The 25,084-nt window shown below is 36.6% G+C and overlaps 1 long non-coding RNA gene across 5 annotated transcripts in view; it reads right to left on the bottom strand.

Moving 5' to 3' along the window:
- The window catches only part of LOC102167499 (uncharacterized), a 320,434-nt gene that overhangs the window by 105,893 nt on the left and 189,457 nt on the right, over positions 1-25,084 (bottom strand). The window contains exons 6-8 of one of the 5 annotated variants that reach the window (XR_014817274.1): positions 22,953-23,061; positions 12,013-12,069; positions 4,565-4,700 (exon numbers count right to left, since the gene is read on the bottom strand). This is a non-coding gene — a long non-coding RNA (uncharacterized LOC102167499). Of the gene's footprint in view, positions 1-323; positions 4,701-12,012; positions 12,070-13,831; positions 13,901-22,952; positions 23,062-25,084 lie in introns of those variants that run through there. The other 4 variants (XR_014817275.1, XR_014817277.1, XR_014817276.1 and 1 more) reach the window with 4 other exon arrangements.

The following is a 25,084-nucleotide window of genomic DNA, read 5'->3' as shown; positions in this document are numbered from 1 at the left end:
TACTCAAGATCCTTTGTGATTCCATACAAATTTTAGGATTTTTTTTTTATATTTTGGAGAAAAAAATGTAATTGGAATTTAGATAGATATTTGCACTTAATATGTAGATAACTTTGAGTAGTATGAGATATTCACTAAGGTTAATCGTGCACCTCATATTATATACAAAACTGTAGAAGTTATCATATAGGTAAGAATAAAATTAAAACTATCAAAATGTTAGAAGGAAATGTAAGGGAAATTTTTGCAATCTCAGGGTAAGCAAAGATTGTATATAGAACACAAGAACTAGTAAATATAAAGAAATAATTTGGACATCATTAAAAAAACAAACATCAGCTCTTTATAGGAAAAAATCACACAAGATGGCTAAAACATTATGGATATATCAGTGACATACCATATATATTATATATAATATCTACTTCACATATTGGTGTGTGAGACAAAGCGCTGCATGCACAATAATAAAATGATACTTGCACCTCAATAAAAAGGTGATAAACAACCCAATAAAGAAAACAGTAAAAGGCTTAAATAAACCATTCATTTGAAAATTTAATAGTATGGCTAATAAACATTTGAAGAGATCTTTAACATGATTAGTCATCATGGGAATAGAAATTAAATTCACAATGATATGCCACGTTATACAAACAGAATAGTTCATTTTTGTAAAAGACAACAGAAAATACTGACAAAGATGTGGAACACTTGAAAATACTGCATGTATTTCAGGAGAGAGTTCAAATTAGCCCAACCACTTTGCAAAATAGCTGAGCCCTTTCTTAGAAAGTTGTATATACACATCTACATATTCTGAGACAGCAGTGCTCCTGGAGTAGGCTTCTAACAGGTGCCCTAGCAAATAAGACAATACGTATTATGTAGATAAACCTCAAATAGAAGGTGCTTCCATGTGAGAAAAATACTTCTTTCCTAATATTACGTATTTCATATATACAGATAACATAGTGACTAAGAGCATGGAGCCAGTCTGCCTAGTTCCAACTCCAGATCCACCTCCCACAAGTTACATGAGATTGAGTAAATTCCTTTATCCATCTGTGCCTCATGGCCTAATTTACTCGAACAGTTCTTGTGAACAGTGAATGAGTCGACATAGGTAAAGCAGTAGCCAAGTGTCTGGTATACAGGAAACATATTTAAACCTTAGCTATTACTATTTTATCCATCACTTCACTGAATAATGAGGCTAGGCTCTGCCGCAGGCTTTGTCCTATGTGAAGGGACTAAAGCTACAAAGTCTCTTCTCTCAGGAAGCATCCATTCCAGTGTGAGGAAACAGACAAGGAACAAAATGCCAGAGAAGAATGAACAGAAAGGGGGGGGGGTCTTCATCTATAGGAAAAAAATTAAGAGATTATAGGAAAATGTTTTTGAGAAAGAACAGCAATGAGACTAGATCTGAGCATTTTTTACAAGAGTTTTGTGGGGGGAAATAAACACTGCTGGGGGGGTAATCGTTTCCCTTACAGGTTTGGATGAGTCATGTGTCACAGAGATCTAAAAAGGTTTCACTTTACTTGGGGGACAGTGTTTCCGCTGAGGGAATTAACCACTTGGGCACAAATGAAGCTTGCCTTGTATTTGTAGGCGCGTAGAAAACTGGAAAGAGGAAGTTTTCATAACACTAACAATTTTACACTGAGGGTGAAGCAGGTGGGTCAGATGCTCTGGAACAGAGTTATTTGAGAACTTAAAGGGCACTGGCTCATGGTGGATGACCCTGGTTTACGAGGTCACTGAAGGGAGTTAGTTTTGTTAATCTTCACGTCTTCATGAATAAAAGAAGCTATAGGTGAAAAAAAGTAAAGAGAATGGACTTCTTTTTTTTAAAGCAAGCAGAGATGGAGTTTTTGCTGTTGAAAAAATAAAGTAAAAGAGGAGCATGTTTGGAAAGACTATCCTTTATACATAACTTTCTAACACAAAATTTCATTTTAATAACAATTGTTATTTTATATGTTATTGTCTCTTTTTTATGCATGTGGTTTTATAACACAGTAACATCCTATTGTACGCTTGTATCCCTTCAGAAGAGTTTGCCTAATTCATTAGTTTACTAAAAACAAAACAAACAAATAATGTTAAATAAGCAAGCCAGAACTCCATTTGAAGAGCGATTTATCACACAGAAAAACTTAATTTCTTTTATTGGTATAGCTTTCAAAACCTCTATCTTCCTGCCTTATTTTCTGTTTGTCACTGGAACTGTGAGATGCATAACCAACTTCTTACTGAATAAAGAATGTAGTTAAGAACTTTTTCGAGGCTTTGTTCTAACTTCCTGCTGAGATTATTCTCTAAAAAGTGATAAAACACATGTGACTGAGGCCATTAAGTCCTGCGGGGTTTCCAGCACATTAGGAAAGACGGAAATTTTATCTTGTTCTTCAAACAATGGATAGCTTGAAAATATCTGATTCTCTGAATTAACCACTTACCACACTACATCCACAAGAAGACGCACTTCAATTATGTCCACTGCTTTGCTTCAGGAAGATAACCCTAATAAACAAGACTGTTTCCACTGTTGACTAGTAGTGAAAACATCAAGAGCTTATGAATGAAGCAACCCCGTGTCTTCCTTATAATACTGTTGTCATTTACGAATATCAACGCAAGCAAAAAGGAGTTTTGATATTTCTTTCATCTCCTATTTCTACGGTTTTGTTCTGAAGAAACAGAAAAAGTGAAATTTTGACAAATGAAATAATCACTAAAAACAGGACGTCTTAGAAAATAGTTACCTATAACTATAGTTTGAGTTATAATAATTATTGTAGACATTTTCATTAAGCTGTGCTTTTCGTTAGTGTGCAATATGGCAATAATATTTCAATACTACTTTGAGTGATTTTTCTAGATCACACTAATTCATGTTTTCAAATTTCAGTTAAGACAATTCACTTATTATGCATCTTTTTTATTAGCACCTGGTAAATATGACGCTGAAGCCCTAAATTTACCAATAAAAAAAAAAACCCATAGAAATCTTGTCAATTTGTAATACTACAAATTGATCTTTTTATTTATAATGGTTTTTATTTATTTATTGATTGATTTTATTTTTTAGCCAAAGAAATATTTCCAGGATGAGTGTCCATCTTTGGTCGGTCAGTCTGTGATGTTTAGCAAGAATAAAGTTTCTCAGTTTCAGCACTATTCATATTTTGGGTTAAATAACTTCCTTCTGGGAGCTGTCCTTTTCATCAGAGGGTATTTAGCGCCTTCCTTTCCTGCCTTTTCCCCATTAGATGCCAAGAGGACATTCTACAAGAGTTGTGACCACCAAAACTATCTCCAGACATTTCCAAAAGTTCCCTGGGAAGCAAGACTTCTCCTAATATTTGAAAACTACTGAGCTACAAGGAATGCATTACGACATAGTTCTAGAAAAGCCTACATTTATAGATCTGTGATTAGTATACACACATTCATTTCTTCGCCCTGTCAGCTGGGAGTTTCTAGAAGAACTGACATCCCACTGAATACACTTAGCACCCAGATCTCTGTTTCCAATGCCACTGTGCCAATAAGAGGAACCAAGTCCCTTTGGAGACACAGCAGATTCTAGCACTGGGGCTGAAAACACACACCATCAGCCTGCAGCAACTGACAGGACCAGAAAGTGATGAAGTACTTTCAAACAACAACAACCAAACCTGGCAATGGCTTTCAGGATCCAACTGCAAGAGGGCCCAGTGGCCAGAGCTGGAATGATTTGAACAACAAATCATTTTTAAAATTAACATCTATGGTATACTTTCTAAAAATAAGTAAATGGCAGAGGACAGACAAATCTCACATTCGGCAGAATTACAAATAATCTGTGTAGCTATTCTGCCCTCAAGGAAGGGAGCCCAATTCCCCATTCTTAAGAGTGGGTTGCATAGAGTAGCTTCCTTCCAAAGTTAACAGTATGCACAGAAGGAAACACAGCAATTTTAAAGTGGAAAAACTTGAACATTACCTCAGACAGGTAAGCAATATGAGCACTAACAATGATAAATCAGGTTAGTAACATTACCCTTGATATGATGAGAATAACATTTTACCTCCGTGAGCGCATTACCCCAAAACTCACCCCAATTTAATCATGAAAAAAAAAAAAAAAGACAAGAAAAACATTAGGCAAATCTCAACTGTAACAAGTAACCATAACCAATTAGGACTATTCAAAAACCTGTCCAGGTTATCAAAAATAAGGAAAGTCTGAGAAACTGTCACAGTCAGAGAGGCTTAAGGAGACGTCACAACTGAATGTAATGTGGTATCTTGGATGGGATCCTGAGAGAAAAACAAGAGGTAAAAACTAACGGGAAATTTTTAATAGCAATAACATGATAGCTGGAAAGATGAATATAAGGACACAAAATGACGCCTGGAGTTATAAATAAATGATCTGTTCGGTACCTCAGGAAAGAGGCAGATACAATCAAAAAGATAAATAACGGAAGGATGAAAAAGAGCAAACGACAGTGTTTCCAGGTATCTAGGAAAAATCTTTTTCTGAGGTCCTTACGTGAAAATTACCTACTTTCTTAAGCCATGTGCTCTTCCATGGCTGTTGGAACTTCCATGTAGCTGCTTCTGGAGGTTTTCTATTTAAGATACTTAATGATGATATCTTATTAATTCTTGTTGTTCGAGAGTGGCTGATGTCTTTTCAGTTCCTAAGGGTACAAACACAAATAAATGTTTCCTTTAACTGTGAATTAAGAGAGCCCACGAGGTATTTTCCAGTGACGATCAAGAACAATCCATCTCTGATCAGGCCACGTCACAGTCACAGAGCGCTGATTACACGGCTGGACCTGTGCCTACTCAGGAGTGTAAGAATGAGAGGAATGATTATATTTCTTACATTTTTCAAAATACTTCAGATTAAAATTTAAAAGACTGAAATCCATGATGAGCTGGGATACTTCTGCTGCACGAACCTGCGAGGAACCGGCTCTGAGAGAGGCAAACTATGACTCCACCTGTGCTAAGAACACAGCGCCCTGACTGCTAAGGAGACTCCTCTAAAACATGAGATTTCAAGGCTGTTTGGTAGTTCGACTTATTTACGTTTTAATATTTCATTTGTTCTTTTCTCTTTTCCATATTCTTGCGCATAATCCATACAGTCAGGTTGTGTGTCATTTACACCTAACTTTCCTGGTGAAATGTATTTCTTCCTTACTTAATAAATAATCCAGAATGGTCCAGGCATTATAGGTTTTTATGGCACTGCCAGTGCTATGACTTTTTAAATAAGACAACTGTTTCTTCTTAGGAAATAAGTGCATATTCATTGATGTGCTTTCCTAACTCGTGGTGGGGGACACTGATATTAACTTCTTTTAGAGAGGCTCAAATCTTCCCTCAGGCTGGATTTTCCATCCATGTGCCTCTTTTCCAGCTTTTTCAGAATCCTACCTGCTACAGGTGAGTCAGGAATTGCCGTTTTAGAAACCGGCAGTGTCACATCTATTACAAAAAAGGCTGCCTCACAGGAGATGTGAGCAAGGATCCACCTGAGGCCGTTGGGTCCCAAGGCACAGTCCCCTCACTTTGCCAGACTCTTTCCTCTTTGACAACTTTATTTTTCCAACGCTTTTTCTTTTTGCGGATTCAGGAGCCAGAGACCACATATCTACAGTGAAATTGTAAATATCTCCATGTATTGATCTTTGCCAAGACTTTAGGCAGAATAATTTATGTAACCTAATGATTTGCTGCAGCATTTTCTCCAACTCCTACGCTACCTCTTTTATAGTGAGCTAGTATCATTATTTTTGTGGATGCAATATTTTTGTAAGCATCATCAAGACATTACATAATTTTGACATTTTGTTTTCCACCTTTTTAACCTGAGGAGGTTAACGAACAATTTTGTTTCTAAAGCATTCCAAAATCACGCACTTCATCAAAAGCATAATAAATATCATGTTGATTTTTAGCCTTGCCTTTTTAGCAATTTGCCATGACCTAGGGATGGCCACATGTTTGGTCATTTGGGTCAATTTGGAATTATACTAGATTAGCTTTGAAGAAAATTGGATTAGTTATTGAAAAAAGTCTAAAACTGTCCATCATTTTTAAGATAAGCTCATCAAGAAATGAGACTATGTCAGGATTTACTTAACCACAACAGTATCCAAAAGATCTATTCTTAACAATACCATGTGAGTTTTTTGCCTCATTAGGTAAGTGTAACAGCGATTCCTGGAATGAAAGTGTTTCAGTGATGGATAGAAATATGGGGAAAATGTAATAGTGGTTAATTAACTAATTGTTAGAAAGATATCAGGGACTGTCCACCGGCAACAGGGATTGAACCTCATTTGTTACCGTCAGATGTAAGGATGCTCCTAGTTTGAAACCGGAGGATGCCTTGATTAATTTAGCTGAGACAACAGTTGTTCTGAGGCCAAGATATGTCCTGGCTACCGGACTGAGGGACAGGCTGTGAATGCCAATAGCTCCTTGATATAAAAAAAAAAAAAGAAAAGAAAAGAAAACCATTGTTGAGCTGCTACCCACAGGACATGTCCTAAAATTTCATCTACATAAAAAATGTGGATAGGAAGTTGTTGAAGGTTGCTTTTGAGTTTCATTTGCGGGCATCCTGGGTTTTCACGGTCCATGGGGTTATTTTCAAGATCTCAGTTGATCCACACACTTAGAAGAATTGCTGTTTTTGAAAAATTTCATGCTAATGGCCTAAAAATATGTTAATATCAGAAACTCTCTTAGGATTCTTTTAGTGGTCGGTCTTGAGTAATTCTGAATTATTTATTATCTATTCTTAGTCTTTCGTTGCCTCACAGATCATGGTTAAGATAATATAATTATTGCTTTACACAAAAGCTATGTGTCGCTTTTTCAGACTGATCAGAAAACAAATGTACCGAATTTTAGTATACAGAATAATCTCACCCAAAGGCGTCCACGTCCTAATCTCCAGAACCCACAAATGTGTTATCTTATGTAGCAAAAGAGATTTTGCAAGTGTGATTAAGGATCTTGACATGGGGGACCACTGTGCACTATCTAGGTGGTCTGAATAAAATCACGAGGATTCTTGTGAGAGGGAGACAAGCAGTTCACACAATTACAGAGAGGAGACAATGGAAGCCGAGGTGGGAGTAATGGACTATAAAGATAGAGGAAGTAATTTAGAGCCAAGAAATACACGAGGATCAAGACGCTGCAAAAGGGAAGAGAATGAGTCCTATCTAAGAGTCCCTGAAAGGCACCAGCCTTGCTGACACCCTGACTGTAGCCCATGGAGACTTATTCTGGACTCCTGACCTCCCAAACTCTATGATACTAAATGTGTGCTTTTACCAACCACTAAGATTGTCATCACTGTTTTAGCAGCAACAGGAAACTGATACAGGAATCAGTCTTAAGTGTATCCATATTAACACAACACGAAAAAGGTCTTCTGTTTTTACATGGGTGTCCTCATAAGGGAATTTCAATTCTACTTTTAGGTTTGTGATAAATACCACTGAATTTCAGTAAATCTTTGGAGCATATTTCCATATATTTATTGCTTTTCTTTCCTTTTTTTTTTTTTTTTTGTCTTTTGTTTTTTTGGGGGGCCACACCCACCGCATATGGAGGTTCCCAGGCTAGGGGTGTAATCGGAGCTGCAGCTGCTGGCTTATGCCACAGCCACAGCAACGCAGGGTCTGAGCCACGTCTGCGACCTACACCACAGCTCACGGCAATGCCGGATCCCTAACCCACTGAGTGAGGCCAAGGATCGAACCCACAACCTTGTGGTTCCTAGTCGGATTTGTTAACCACTGCACCAAGACGGGAACTCCCTTTATTGCTTTTCTTGAGCTGTGAAGATTATTTTTAAAAATTGAGCTTGGCTGGGTTATACTAATCATCTCCTAGTAGCCTCCTCTTTTTTTATTTAAATACTTTCCTCTCTGAGGTAATAAGAATAAATTTAACTATCTGGTAATTATCTTACAGTCAAATATAAAAAGTCCCCAACAAAATTCTTAAGCAAGATTTTCATCTGTCTTTTTCCTTTTTTTCACATTAGGAAAATATTTGAATTTAAGATTCAACTTTGTTTCAGATCAGGGTTTAAATTAACAGATTTTGGGAGTTCCCATTGTGGCGCAGTGGTTAACGAATCCGACAAGGAACCATGAGGTTGCCGGTTCGATTCCTTGCCCTTGCTCTGTGGGTTAAGGATCCGGCGTAGGTTGCAGATGTGGCTCAGATCCCGCATTGCTGTGGCTGTGGCCCCTAGCCTGGGAACCTCCACATGCCGAGGGTGTGGCCCTAAAAAGACAAAAAACAAACAAACAAAGACCAAAAAAAATTAACAGATTTTCTTTCTGTACTAATAATTCTAAGAGGTTATTTTGCCATGATGTGATTTTTGTTTTTCCTAAGAAAATCCTCAAGATGTATTTATTACCTCTTTGGCTAATTTCTCTCAGGGAAATATCAAAAGAAAGAGAATCTTCCTAAGTAGATAAGTAGATGGGGAACTTAAAGATGGAGAAAATGTATAAAGCTGGAGAACTTAAATGTAGTCAGCCTTCCACATCCTGGGATTCCATATTTGCAGATTCAACAAACAGTTGATAAAAAAAATAAGATTTTAAATTAAAGGTCCTGTAGGCTTGCTCAGTATGTTAAAAAAAAAAAAAAAGATTGTAATAACTTCAGTGAACGCGTTAGAAAGAGTAAACGAAGATGCTCTTGTTCGTGCACATTTTTTTTTTTTCTGACTAAGCACAGAAACACTAAGTATGAATAAGACATGATGTGTTTCCCTGGCTTTAATGTCAATTTCACTTTGCTTAATATGTGAGAAAAATTGAGGCTGGAACCTTAGGGGGAAGATGAAGTAGAATTGAGGTGTTCAAAAATATAAGAAATGAAGATCAAAAAGTATTTTACTGCAGGCTCATATTTAATAAAATGTGAAAGAAGAAATGCATTAGAAAGGAATTGCAATAAAAGGGAAGATATTCTTGTAAGCTTATCTTCAATGATGTCTCCTTTTCTTAAATTCAAGTTAATGCAATTCATCCTTAAAAAAAAAAAAATCTTTTCCATATCCCAGGTGCCATTTTAAAGCATTATACAGATAAAGGGATTTTTTTTTTTTTAAAGGCATCTGACAGGCTCTACCTCTGAAAGCTCTCCTCTGCTGCCAGTAGAAGCTTTCTTAGGCACTCTAGGGTCAGTCCATCCTGTAGGCTCTGAGAGGCTGTCCCGACTCAAGGCCGACTTAAGTCAGAAGGAATTAGGAAGCCCTAGGTTGCTACCTCCGGTGAAATATTAAGTCATGCTTGGAGATGCTTAGGATGTCTCTGTATCCTCATTCCGGTGTTTGGTCTCAGGCTTTGTTTCGCCATTTAGTTGCGCAAGAGAAGACTTCATTTAGGTTATCGTCTTGTTCATATTCTTTCTTTCTTTCTTTGGTCACACACATGGCATGTGGAAGTTCCCGGGCAGGGGTCGAACTGTGCCATGGCAGTGGCAACACTAGATGCTTAAGCTACTGCGCCACAAGGAGTCTGCCACAGGGGGATTGCTAAGTTACTAGTCTTCATATTTGCTCAGGGATACTGAGCAAACCTGTTCTAACCAAACTGTGTTCCTATCTCTTGGAAACTCTGAACTCTGAACTAATGCCATGTGATTTAAGTTCTCCCATCTAGGGATCAACGTCCCTCAAGTTAAGCTTGAACCTGTCTATCTGGCTGTCCCTGCACCATCTATTGTATTATATCAAGTAACATCCTACCTGCCTCACTGACACGCATGTATGTGACTCTTCCAGAACCTCCCCATGCTACCCACACAGAGTAAAACCGTTCTTCTCTCACTACGCACTCTTGAAATCATGATTTACCTTCAGGCAAGAGGAGATCTGTGCCTGCTTTAATTTTCTATTTGCCATGTCTGCTCCTTTCTTGGTCCGAAATTTGTAATTATGACTAAACTCCCAAGGGCACTTTTTAGAGTTACTGACCCAAGGGAACTAATTATGTTTCATGTACGTATGTTAAAGAGGTGGAAATATTATGATGGTGCCAAGAATGTGAAGGATGAAAGAAATTTAAAAAGTAATATATCAAGTGTGACAAGAGAGATAAAAATTTTATGGGTGTTCAAAGGAAGCAGCAGCTAAGTCTAATTAAGGGAATGCAGGGTGACAAAAGTTCTGAGGTATAAATTCAAAACCAGGTCATACAAAATTATGTCTCTAAAGTTGAATTTAGGGTTTTATTTGGTAGCAGTACAGATGGTGACGCTGTACAATGGCTGATTCTAAATGTGCTCTCCTGTGTGACTTCTGCCACGTAACTTAATACCACGTTTCCTAATTTACTTCATCTATAAAATGGGTGTTTACCATAGAGCGCCGAAGGATCAAATCAGTTACTTTATTCATACAACTTAAAATCTAGGTATGAGTAATTACTACTGTCATCGGCATCATGATATTATTATCATTTTTATCACCAGCATTTTATTAAACAAAATAGTGAATTTTTTTATTAAACAAAATAGTGAAATTGGAGGCAAGAGGGGTTTTGTTTATAAAACAAGAGTTAAATTGTGTTTAGAAAGAGAAATATAAGATAAAATAAATGATAGAACATGCGGTATTAAAAATAATTTTTAATAGAAATGATGAAAATTGATACCAAATTACCTGAGTCTGGTTAATACATTAGTTTTTCGCATGTATTTGCTGGGAATGAAGAAGCACATACATGTTTGAGGAGAACGGAGGCAGTTAGTAGTGCTCTGCGGAGTTTTGGTGTTAATTCACTTGGAAATTTCATCAGTCAGACTTGAAATACTGAATTTTGGGGATGGAATCCAATGCCCCCAAGATTAAGCTCTGTATTCCAAATTACATCGTAATAAACATATTAGTAAATCTATCCAAGAGTTTCCCTATGAATGGACAAAGACAGTAAGCAAAACATTTTTTAAAATTAAAAATGTGGAGAAACTTAAATATGATGGACGGAAAAAAATTATATAAAAACATCATTTATATCTTCGATCAAGGATCAAAAACAGCTAAGAATTGTCGTTTACGAAAGTCGGCATTGACTTAAACCATTTTGGCTTTTCAGCAATTGTCACCTTCCTTTTGGTGTCTGAGATAATTATAGGTAAGTTCAATTTCAGATCTTCTTACTGACACATTAAGTAAAAGCTAAGTATTTAATTCTGCCACGAAAAAGTCACACAGCCTGCCTGTTTCAGATCAGGTGATAAAATCCTCCAGAGTCTGAAGGAGGATCTAACCCAAAGTTCAGTCTGAAGACTGTATCTTCTACTTGCCCAAGTGCAGAGGTGTGAGAAAAATGTTTAATCAGCTGGAAAACACGAACACGACTATCCAGTCCAATGACAAACCATTTTTAACATGCCTTACGGTAACTAAAAGTCCCTTTAGTCAAGATTTAGAGAACAGTATCAAGATCCAGAGTTAGGGCTTCCGAATATACGGTTTATAGTTAATCCGAAAACACAAAATATGCACCCACATCACTGTGAATATTGGGGTATTCTTTTTTTTTGTCTTTTGTTTTTTTAAGGCCACACCCATGGCATACGGAGGTTCCCTGGCTAAGGGTCGAATTGGAGCTGCAGTTGCTGGCCTATACCACCTGCGCGACAGCTCACAATCATGCCGGATCCTTAACCCACTGAGCGAGGCCAGGGATCGAACCCTCATCTCATGGATACCAGTCGGGTTTGTTAACCACTGAGCCACGACAGGAACTCCAAAGGGAGTGTGATTTTTTTTTTTTTTTTTTTTTTTTTTGGTATCGGGGTATTTCAATGGGATTTCCAGACACTACACTATCACAGAAATAGAATGATAAGGAGAATATTACAATTATTAGTTTAGAAATAATAAGATCTCCAAGTATGGGAGTGTTGGAGGAAATATTGGTACAGAAGTCAGTGTAGGTGAGGGCTTACCTGGTGAGGGAAGTCTTCTTTGTGTCAAAGGATGTCCTGAAATGTGGAGCCAGGGTGCTAGAAACAGAAGGCAAAGCAAATGAATAAGCACCAGCAGTTTGGAGAGTTAATGAGCTTAGCATGAGTCTGGACAATGAGTTTGTTTAGTCCAGGAGTAATGCAGTGGTATCACCTGTTTGTATCACAATGCATCCCACAACAGATTTTTATCCAAATGGATCTCCAGATTTTCTCACAGTATGGCAACACTCCTAAAATATCTGCCCCATATTGTTGGTGGATTTTGATCCAATTTTATCATCATTTCCTCTATTTCCAGAAGCTATGCATTCACACAGGAGTCCTAATACCTGGATCTGGATATACCCTTCTCTCAAACCGATTCTATTCTTTATTCTGTAGGTTGGTTCATAATGTCCTTGGGTAAACTTTAACTTCATCATAAGGGCACAGTGATACTTTGAACAGATTCAACTCCACCTCAAATTAAAAGTGCACCTTCTCTGGAGTCCCCCTGTGGTGTCAAGAATCCCACTGCCACAGCTCTGGTAGCTGCAAAGGCCTAGGTTAGATCCCAGGACTGATCAGTGGGTTAAGGATCCAGCATTGCTGCAGCTGTAGCCCAGATTCAATCCCTGGCCTGGGTACTTCCATTTGCCATAAATCCAGCCATAAATTAAAAAAAAATTTTTTAATGTACCTACTTTATTAATGTACCTACCAAACCTCAGATATTATTAAAAGAACATAGTGTATAGGAGCAGGTTATTTTTCTAGATACAACTAGAACATTCAGACAAAAACGCAAATGAAAGAAAGCTAAATATTTATTAGGTAATTATTTTCCCAGGCATTGGGCTAGATATCTTAACCGCATCTTGTTTAATTGTCACAATAGGAATTAATATCATCTTAAAAATGTGGCAGGAGAGTCTTAGAAATGATATTCTGCCCAAGTTTACATTTCTAAAAGTCACACTTAGTTTTTGAAAAAAGACTAGTTAATTCTGACTGAACAATTTACTTTAGAAAGAAGAATACTCAGGTTAGTAATGTTACACATAAATATTGGGAATAAAGGAAGAAGAGTCTACCTATTGGTACCAGGTAGCCTCAGAAACTGGTATACATAGAATTTCATGGATATGTGAGATTTTCCTAATTTAATAAGAAGATAATATATTATCCTCAAATTCTAACAAAATGGATACAAGGTTTCTCTCCCTCTCTCTCTCTCTCTCTCACACACACACACACACAAAATACCAGATGAGATAAATACCAGATAGTATATTTTATTATACATGAATGAATCCACTTTATAAGGAATGTCAACTAAATTTCAAACTATACTGAAAAGTCTTTAACATAATTCTTTTGCCGACAGATTCATTTCCTTTTATTATAGTTGAATGTAATTTGGGGAATTTTGAAAATAGTGAATGAAGTTAAGGGAAAGTAAACTTTTAAGGATTGGGATTTGACGTTTTGCTATTTTCTCTGAAACTTTTAGTTCATCAAATCTGACACATGAGGATGACAGAGCAAACAAGAGACACCATGGAGTGGAAGATACCTGTAATGTTAGTATTTTCTATGGGAGATTCAAGCTATTTTGTATTAAGTCTGTAAAGTCCCCTTTGAGCAAATGAAAACAACAAACAAACAAAAAACCAAACAAACAAACAAACAAAAAAAACTCCAAACTTCTTTCTAAATAATACTCAGAAGATTGTCCGTGGTGATTTTCCTATTTTGGATTATTTGCTTCCTAAAATCTAGAGCTATAGAGTACTGAAACACTGCAAAATTAACTTTGTTGTTGTTGTTGTTGCTGTTGTTGTTGCTATTTCTTGGGCCGCTCCCGCGGCATATGGAGGTTCCCAGGCTACGGGTCGAATCGGAGCTGTTGCCACCGGCCTATGCCAGAGCCAGAGCAACGCGGGATCCGAGCCGCGTCTGCAACCTACACCACAGCTCACGGCAACGCCGGATCCTTAACCCACTGAGCAAGGCAGGGACTGAACCCGCAACCTCACGGTTCCTAGTCGGATTCGCCAACCACTGCGCCACGACGGGAACTCCTGCAAAATTAACTTTTTAACAATTTTTAGGTTTAACTGACATGGTATAGAATTCACCCACTGTAAACATATAATCCACCCCAATCCGGTATTAGAGACTCTCATTCTAAATGATGCTCTGTAACCTACTGTATTTGAAACATGACCTGCGCCCATCCACGTTCCTACCTCAGTGAGATGGAAACTCCACCCCAGACAACTTACTGTACCAGAGAGGTATTCTTTGGTATGATTATTAGAAATATTATTATAAATCAAAGAGGCTTCTGCAGTAAGTCGGGCTATACTTCACTAATTAGTAACAGACAGGGTTATAAAATCTGGACCAAACACTAACAGAATAGACTAGAGCTGTCCTTAGTACCCCCAGCAAGATCAGTCCCCAAAACCCCACCCCCACCCCAGATAGTAAAGTCCATACATGCTCAGTCCCTTCCATAAAATGGTGTCGTATCTGCATATATTATACCCACCTTCTCCCAAATACTTTGCTTAAATCTCTACATTACATACACTTCTTACAAAAATGTAAATGATTTAAATACTATCTAAATAGTTGTAAACACAAAATAAAGGCTATGTAAATAGGAGCCTGCTTAAAGCACATTTAAGTTTTACTTTTTGGAACTCTCTGGAATTTTTAAAAAATATTTTCAATCCCCAGTTGCTTGAATTATTAGATGCAAAGCCATGAATATGGAGAGCCAACTGTAAAATAAAATATGAAACAAAATATTTTTAACTTGTTGCCCCTTTATACAACTGATATTTTAAACATAAGAGTTTTACTTCTTCCTAGTTAAGAATCAGTTCCCTGAAGTCACAGATAGTTTAGTTCCTTAAAATAAAATAACTCCTTCTGTGTCCTTTAGATAATTTATAATTTCAAAAAAGGTACTTAATATCTTTCTTCTATTGCTAAATTTTTTAGACAGAGGCATGGATTTTTGCACGGATAAATTTTTAGCTATTTATTTAGTACCTATATCCAGTATTTACTCTGTATAATGACAATTTCTTATTTTTTATTGTCTTCATTGTTCCTTAATCCTAACATCTCCATGATACATGTAACATGATTTTTCACTTGGTTGAAGGTCTCTTCCGTCTTTTGTGAGTAAACTATTCAACATTTCTGATTATTTATTGCTGGTTCCCCTAAAACAATCAGTTACTGCAGTTCCTTTTAACGCATAAACTTGCTACAAATTCCTATTGCAGTCAAGAGACAGAGGGGAAAAGATGTTTTTTCCTAGAATATAAAACTTCACCAAAAAGCCCAAATACAATTTCCAGTGATTTCTTCAAAGCTTATTACGACTCTTACGACATAATTGTCTCTGTAAAGTTCTGATATGCTGTCCTATCCTTGTACAGCATGTTCTGTGTCTACATATTTCATTTGATTTAGACAATGTACAGTGAAATCTACTATTGTGTGTGTTTTAAACTGTATCTGCCTTGCTCATTATAGAGATAGCTCTACTCTTGATATGAAAAGAAATTCCCTTGCAGTACTACAGATTTCTGGAACAGCAACCAGGGTGAAAACTGGTCAATTTTTGTAACTGACAACAATTCTACCTTTTGCAAAGTTTCCATCTCCTGATCTTCCCTCATTAATTCTCAAAATTCAGAAGCATTTAAAAGATTTCCTTGCCAAGGGGCTGCTTCTCAACTCTGTACCTTCAGTTTCCCACCGTAAAGAAATGTGTCCTCTGCTTTGTGTTCTGACATCAATGTTTTATACCCCCAGCTTTTGAATTTCCCTGGTCACATTCACCCTTCATTATAGCAAAGGTGGTACATGGTTACCATGTACACCAGATACTGAAAAAGAAATTCCACAGCAGAACGGGACTCTACGCCACGCCCCTCGCAGTCATTACAGCCAAAGCACAGATACATACAAACTCTAGTTTTGTTCACTTAGAAATAAGAAGCTGTGTTTTCCCCTTTGTTATTATATCCAAATATCTTTTGTATATACCCACATTTTGCTGAAAGTATACTAGGTAAAAATTGATTTAGAATTAACAAATTTCATTTAAAATATGAATCTAAAATTTAAAATTTGTTCCACCATAGCACAGCATTGCAACTCCCAATTATATACAGCACAACAAAACTCTAGTTTATATTTCTTATGCAAAGAATGGTCCCCTAAACCTAATGGGACTCCTCTGGTGAGTCAGAAAACATCTTTTCTTGTTTGCAGGTAGCATCATTTACAGAGGGGAAAACTGCCCTAAAGCCTAACTTTATAAAGCAAAGATGAGACAAACTTAGGGACACTGAAAATGAAAAGATTTGTTAATTTATATGTTACTAAACCTAAGCAAGGGAAACAGAACAAAATATCTAGAACTAATTCTTAGAAATCATACCATTGGGTTTTTACATTAATGAATAAGAAAAAGAAAATTTTTGAAGCTTCAAGGTTTAGAGATATTTTATTGGCCAATTCTAAAATGTCTCTTTCTTAAGTATGCATGGTATAAATAAATCTATAACATAAAGCTTTTTTCAAAATCTGAGGAAAAATAACATATTTTAAATTTCACACATAAATCCTTGCATTTTTGCTGTTCATTTATTTTAAAACGTTTACTTTTTTTATAACATTATCCGAGAGAATTGTGATGATCATCTGTCAGGCAAGCGTAACATTTAAAACTCTACCAGACACTTAAAATCTGAAACCATAAATACGTGTTGTTTAAATAGTCACGGATAGTTAACATAGACCTATGCTTTTCAAATGGTCTAATAATAAAAATGAAGATAATTAAATGCATCTCCATATTTAGCATATTAAAATTACACACAACAAAAGAAAAGGCAAAACCTAAAATGCATCTCTGACCATCCTTACATATAATCTGAGCTACATTATATACCCCATTTAGCTCTTTCTCATCAAGGCCAAAGAAATACGTTGAAAGTATCTACACCATCTAGGAGTCTCCCCAGCCAGTGTGCTTGACAAACCGATCCAGTGATATGTGGGGAAGAAATACTATGGTATCTACTTTTTTCACTCATAATTTTTAATGTATGTTTTTAATGGTTTCACGATGTACTTGATACCTAAATATGATCTTAAAATAGAGGAATATGCAAATGATATATAAATAACATCTAAAATTCTATGGTTCTCAATAATATATTGACATGAATACATAAAAACTTTAGCCACAAGGGATAATTCTCTCCTAGCAGTTATATTATAAAAAAGAGTATAATCAGGCATTCCCATTGTGGCTCAGCGGTAAGGAACCCAACTAGTATGCATGAGGATGCGGTTTCCATCCCTGGCCTTGCTCAGTGGGTTAAGGATCCGATGTTGCCATGAGCTGTGGTGTAGGTCAGAGACATGGCTCGGATCCAGCGTTGCTGTGGCTGTGGTGTAGGACAGCGGCCGCAGCTCCAATTCGACCCCTAGCCTGGGAACTTCCATATGCCGCAGGTGCAGCCCTAAAAAAAAAGAAAACGAAAAGATTATAATGACAAGGGCATTTAGGCAAAGACGACACATAGTGTCCTTTGCATTTCTAAGGTTCCATGATTCTTTACTCCACGAATATTCTCATTTGATGAGTATCACTGAATCTCTTTTAACTTGCAAACCTAAAGGCCCTTGGCAAGCCAAATTAAATTTCTTTCCATAAAAACAAAATCCAGGATTACACACTGTGTTTAAATATATATTTTCTTTATGTACATTCCACACTTTTCTAGATGTTATTTTAAATGGTGTTACACTTTGTGATCCTCACAGATACCTTATGAGGGGGAAAAAAAGTCTATAATTTAGAGACCAGGAAATGGCCTTGCAGGAGGCTGAAGAGTTTTCCAAGGTTACCCTGAGAGCAACTATAGGTATCAGGATTTAAAACTATTAAGGGTTTCTTAAATAGTCTTATATTGTGCTACATTACCTTTAATGAAAAAAATGTCATCACTTTTATTTTTCACTGAAATAGAGGTTTTTAAAATAGAGTACCTGCTTAGTAATGTTTGTGACAGAAGCTATCACTTTGTCATCCTCATCAATCTTGGGGGAAAAAAAGTGTAAAAGAAAAAAAAGTACCCGCACTACTTCCAATCACCGCAACACTTACTGTTATCTAATATTAACTGTGCCCTCCACATTTCCATTTTGAAAATTACAGTATTTATAAGACTCTTTGTCTTCAGCTCTTTTATTTCAGGAGATTTGGGGAGATACAAACTATTTATTTTCATCCATTTACAGTAGACAATTTACTTTCAGGATCATTTCTGGGAAGACGATTGTAATTCTAATTAAATAGCTTGTCAGGAAAGCATTTGCCTTAACAAATCTGTTGCCATCATAATACCAGCCAGATGTGAAACTAACATGCTGAAATATTTGTCCTGCATTTTTACCACTGCCATACTTTTTTCTGTCTTTGTTTCGTCCCCACCAGAACTGTAATTTCAAGAGAACGCAAGTTTATCACAGAAACACCTTTATTTGGAAAAATGATTATAGTATATTTGAATTATTAAAAACCTAGAAAAAGTAAGTAATGATATTTAAAGATGTATACAAGTTAAACCAAGATTTGATGTAAAGGCCAAGCTTTTATAGATGATAATCAACATTTATGTTAATATTTTTAACTAAAGGAATCTGATTTATTCCATATAGCCTTATCATTATTCAAAGAGGTACCTTACAGAATGTTTGCTTCCTGTAAGAAGACTGACTTATTGTCTTAATATCTTCTCCCTTTCACTGCAAAGTTTGAAGGATTTAATGAATATTACGGAGGGCCAATGTACAACTTTATTGTTTTGCACCTCAATCCTGAAGCAGTCACAAGCAATACAAAACAAACCAACCCGAAAAGTCATACGGACAATAGAAATATCAACTGTAATATTCTTAAATCTGAACTGGAAATCACGGCCAAGAGTTGCCGAACCTCAGGCCTCAGAATGCACATTCAATGACAAAGTGTCCTAAAATACCAAATTACCTCAAAAATCACAGCCTGCCCCTCACACCCGCACATGAAGGAACCAAGTGGAATATGTGTTTGCTGCAAACAGCATGGTTCCAAGGAGAAAAAGGAAAGAGGTAAACTGAAAATATCCTCCATGTGTCCCCCAAATGTACCTATCAGAGCAGGTAGTTCTTTATTATGAAATTTCTTCTCAACCAAAGGAAACATCAGGAATGCGGTCAGAGCACTACTCCCAAAAGATATCTAAGTGCGGTTTTCTAATTCCAAATTCTAACCAGCATCAACTTTCTCTTTCCTTTCTACCAACCTCCAGGGACAACTGCTATCAGGTTTTTAGTCCATTTCTTTATTTACGAAACTTGTTTGGAAATCAGCTCACAGTCAGAATAACCTAAACTTGCCTTAAAAACAACAGGTACACATTTATTTATTTACTCTTTCTTTTAATCTCCATTTATTAAACACCTACTAAGTATTATACCCAATGATATATGTTGTGGATTTTTGAGGATATGAAGGAACAGCTTAACTATCTCACAGTTTCTTAAAACGTTAAACAGAACAGCTGACATCTGATCTAATCGTTCATTTCCCAGAGAAATGAAAATTTGTTAATATAAAGACATTTGCACTTCTGTTCCGAGTAGCTTTATTTATAATAAAACTGAAAGCTAAAAACAACACATATACCTCTTAACAGGTGCATGGATAAACAAATGGGGGCATATCCATACAATGTAATTTCATCCAGGAATAAAAAAAAAGAATGAACAACATCCAGGGATGCAGCTCAAAATATTTTCATTGAATGACAGAGGCCAGACTTCAAATAATAATGCTATATGGTTTCCTTCACACACACAAAAAAATTCTTTAAAATGCAAACTAATTTATAATGATAGAGTGCAGATCAGTGGTTTCTGGGGGTGAGTTGGGTTGGGAGTTGGAAGGGAGAGCTTACAAAGGGCTGTGGGAAAACAGCCCTTTGTGGGAAAAATGTTGAGTATCAATTACCTCTTAGAAGTACTGAGGATACCACCAAAAAAGAAAACTATCGGCCAATATCATTGATGAATATAGATGCAAAAATTCTCAACAAAATCTTAGCCAACCGAATCCAACAACATATCAAAAAAATTATACACCATGACCAGGTAGGGTTCATCCCAGGTTCACAAGGATGGTTCAACATACACAAATCAATCAACATCATACACCACATTAACAAAAAAAAAGTCAAAAATCAAATGATCATCTCAATAGACGCAGAAAAAGCATTTGACAAAGTCCAACATCCATTCATGATCAAGACCCTCGCCAAAGTGGGTATAGAGAGAACATTCCTGAATATAATCAAAGCCATTTATGATAAACCCACAGCAAATATAATCCTCAATGGGGAAAAACTGAAAGCCTTCTCACTCAAATATGGAACAAGACAGGGATGCCCACTCCCACCACTGCTCTTCAACATAGTTTTGGAAGTCCTGGCCACAGCAATTAGACAAACAAAAGAAATAAAAGGCATCCATATAGGAAGAGAAGAGATAAAACTGTCAGTGTATGCAGATGACATGATACTATACATAGAAAACCCTAAGGACTCAACCCCAAAACTACTTGAACTGATTAATAAATTCAGCAAAGTGGCAGGATATAAGATTAACATTCAGAAGTCAGTCGCATTTCTGTATACCAGCAATGAAATATTAGAAAAGGAATACAAAAATACGATACCTTTTAAAATTGCACCTCACAAAATCAAATACCTCGGAATACACCTGACCAAGGAGGTAAAGGACCTATATGCCGAGAACTATAAAACTTTAATCAAAGAAATCAAAGAAGATGTAAAGAAATGGAAAGATATTCCATGTTCCTGGATTGGGAAAATCAATATTGTAAAAATGGCCATACTTCCCAAAGCAATCTACAGATTCAATGCAATCCCTATCAAATTACCCATGACATTTTTCACAGAACTAGAACAAACAATCCAAACATTTATATGGAACAACAAAAGATCCAGAATCGCCAAAGCAATCCTGAGAAACAAAAACCAAGCAGGAGGCATAACTCTCCCAGACTTCAAGAAATACTACAAAGCCACAGTCATCAAAACAGTGTGGTACTGGTATCAAAACAGACAGACAGACCAATGGAACAGAATAGAGAACCTGGAAATAAACCCTGACACCTATGGTCAATTAATCTTTGACAAGGGAGGCAAGAACATCAAATGGGAAAAAGAAAGTCTATTCCGCAAGCATTGCTGGGAAACCTGGACAGCTGCATGCAAAGCAATGAAACTAGAACACAACCTCACACCATGCACAAAAATAAAATCAAAAGGGCTGACAGCCTTAAATATACAACAGGACACCATCAAACTCCTAGAAGAAAACACAGGCAAAACACTCTCTGACATCAACATCATGAATATTTTTTCAGGTCAGTCTCCCAAAGCAATAGAAATTAGAGCAAAAATAAACCCATGGGACCTCATCAAACTGAAAAGCTTTTGCCCAGCAAAGGAAACCAAAAAGAAAACAAAAAGACAACCTTCAGAATGGGAGAAAACAGTTTCAAATGATGCAACTGACAAGGGCTTAATCTCTGGAATATATAAGCAACTTATACAACCCAACAGCAAAAAAGCCAATCAATCAAAGGGAAAACGGGCAAAAGACCTGAATAGACATTTCTCCAAAGAAGATATACAGATGGCCAGCAAACACATGAAAAAATGCTCAACATCGCTGAGTATAAGAGAAATGCAAATCAAAACTAACATGAGATACCACCTCACACCAGTCAGAATGGCCATCATTAAGAAGTCCACAAATAACAAGTGCTGTAGGGGCTGTGGAGAAAAGGGAACCCTCCTGCACTGTTGGTGGGAATGTAAACTGGTACAGCCACAATGGAGAACAGTTTGGAGATACCTTAGAAATCTATACATAGAACTTCCATATGACCCCGCAATCCCACTCTTGGGCATCTATCCGGACAAAACTCTACTTAAAAGAGACACATGCACCCGCATGTTCATTGCAGCACTATTCACAATAGCCAGGACATGGAAACAACCCAAATGTCCATCGACAGATGATTGGATTCGGAAGAGGTGGTATATATACACAATGGAATACTACTCAGCCATAAAAAAAAATGACATAATGCCATTTGCAGCAACATGGATGGAACTAGAGAATCTCATACTGAGTGAAATGAGCCAGAAAGACAAAGACAAATACCATATGATATCACTTATAACTGGAATCTAATATCCAGCACAAATGAACATCTCCTCAGAAAAGAAAATCATGGACTTGGAGAAGAGACTTGTGGCTGCCTGATGGGAGGGGGAGGGAGTGGGAGGGATCGGGAGCTTGGGTTTATCAGACACAACTTAGAATAGATTTACAAGGAGATCCTGCTGAATAGCATTGAGAACCTTGTCTAGATACTCATGTTGCAACAGAAGAAAGGGTGGGGGAAAAAATGTAATTGTAATGTATACATGTAAGGATAACTTGATCCCCTTGCTGTACAGTGGGAAAATAAAAAAAAATAAATAACTAAAAAAAAAAATACAAAATCAACTATATGTGAGGCAGACAACAGGGGAGATTTAAATCTTTTAAAAGAATGTTAATAATACCCAATACAAAATTTTCCATGAAAATAGTGTAAATAAATACCAATCTACTAACACTTTTACCAGTAAAAGAAAAAAAAAAAAAGTACTACTGAGGAATGAATAAAATACATTAACAGGTCATAGATAGGTGTGTGTGTTTCTGAATATATGTGCATTAAATTTCACAGAGATAATTTATAATAGGGATCTACTTACTTTGTTTCTTTTCTTGACAAACATTGTGAATGACAGCCTGTTAATAAATGTGTTTAATCCCAAATTGCACAGAGGATTGTGTGTAATAGTAGAGATGAGCTTTTCAGTTCTGAAACACAAGTATAAATTCACATTATACTTTCATGCACAGACAAACACACCGGTACAGTCGTACATCACATGGTAAGAGAGAAGGCAACAAATAAATATTTGAAATTCTCAAAATAGTTCAGAACATACACCTAAATAATAAATACAATAAAAGCATTAGAAATTTTCAGGTTAGGCGTTCCCATCATGGCGCAGAGGAAACGAATCTGACTAGGAATCATGAGGTTGCGGGTTCAATCCCTGGCCTCGCTCAATGGGTTAAGGATCTGGCATTGCCATGAGCTGTGGTGTAGGTCACAGACGCGGATCAGATCCCCCCCCCCCGTTGCTGTGGCTGTGTCGTAGGCCGGTGGCTACAGCTCCAATTCGACCCATAGCCTGGGAACTTCCATATGCTGTGGGAGCGGCCCTAAAAAGGTGAAAGACAAAAAGACAAAAAAAAAAAAAAAAAAAAAAAAAATTCAGGTTAGAAGGAAGAGACAACTGTCTTTATTGAAATACACTGGAATATGACCCTTGCCTTCACTTACTCAACAATTGTTTGTGAGGGTTTACAGTGTGCCAGACATTTTTTTAGGCAATTGGCATACCTGAGTGAACAAACCAAAATATTCTAATATTTCACTTGGCTGTCTGATGTGGCAGGTGCCAGCCACATGCAATTTTATAAATTTAAACTGGATTAAGTTATATTAAAAATTCATTCCTCAGTCAAAATAGCAACATTCCCAGTGCTATGTAGCCACCCGTGGCTAGTGGCTACCACACTGAACAGTACAGATTACAGTATATTTTCATCGTCATAGAAACTTCTGTTGTATTGGATGGTGGCTGTCTAAGTGATAAGGTGGCATCCTTTTACATACTTGTCAGTATGCCATTGGCTTTAACTAGGATCCATCTCTAGTCAATCACACAATAAAAGTTACCATAACCATACAGATTTAGACAGAAAGCACACAAAAAAAAAGTCCCTCAGAAGGAAGAGGGCTGTGAGTCTTAGAAATTACAAAGATTATACACTGCAAATGTTTTCAACATAGTATTTTTAAACTTTTTTTTAACTCAATCTCTTGAAAACCATCATTTTTCTCATTAACTCTGGAACGTGGATGACTAATATCCAGGATAAAGTCACCTATTGTCTGAGGACAAATGTATTTATAATGTCTTGAGCATCAGAGAGGCTACTTTCCCAAATCTATTTCAATTAAGAAGCAAAATGCCAGACTAAATAGCATACTCTACAGCAGGTAAACCAAGGCCACCTAAGGCCACCACAACAGACCACTCCAGAGAGCTTTATTCCAATATTCCTTTTTAATACTACTTGAAAACGCACAATAGATGTTCTATTTTGTAACTGTATAATAATATGGTGGTAATGTTTTCAAAATTTTTCAAAATAAAAATTTAATATCTCTTTAAATCTATGAAGTATTCTACCAGGCGTCCTTACTAAAATAAAATATCCTTTTTTTTCCCCCTCAAGAAAAGTTCTTTCAATGAGTACAAGGATGATTAAGTAAAAATTATTTGTAGAAACTTTATGCTACAATGACTATTTTGCTTTATTTGTTTTTTGTCTATAAAGATATGAAATATTTAGTTTAGATTATAAATTGTAGCAATACAGTGAACTTCCACGCTTCCAAAGAGGATGGATTCATATCGACAGTTGGCTGCCTTAACACTTTGAGGCATCCATGGGAAAAACGAAGGTGGTTTGTTCTTGTAGGTGGGGCAGAACTCTTCAGAATAAGAATGAAGAGTCAGTAGGTAACTAGTGAGCATGCTAATCTATTGAGCTGCATAGCACGATGATCACAATGAAAGCATAAAGCTTTTTTAAAAAATACCATTTCTTTTTATATATGTATACCATACCATGTGTACATCTTCCCCCCTTGCCTTGAAGGTGCCCCTTCAGCTCTTCTAGAAGGCACAGCCTGAGACACAGCACCACCAACTACTCCTCTCTATACAATTCGAGAAAAATTTTATCATTCTAACTGGAACAC

The sequence above is a fragment of the Sus scrofa genome, chromosome 10 (assembly GCF_054392235.1).
Source record: "Sus scrofa isolate SSC_HxYL_T2T_F1_AM1 chromosome 10, Sscrofa_HxYL_maternal_Yorkshire_Landrace_v2.0, whole genome shotgun sequence".
NCBI lineage: Eukaryota > Metazoa > Chordata > Mammalia > Artiodactyla > Suidae > Sus > Sus scrofa.
Note: the sequence above shows the minus strand (reverse complement) of the source record. Positions and strands in the feature narration are given on the sequence as shown.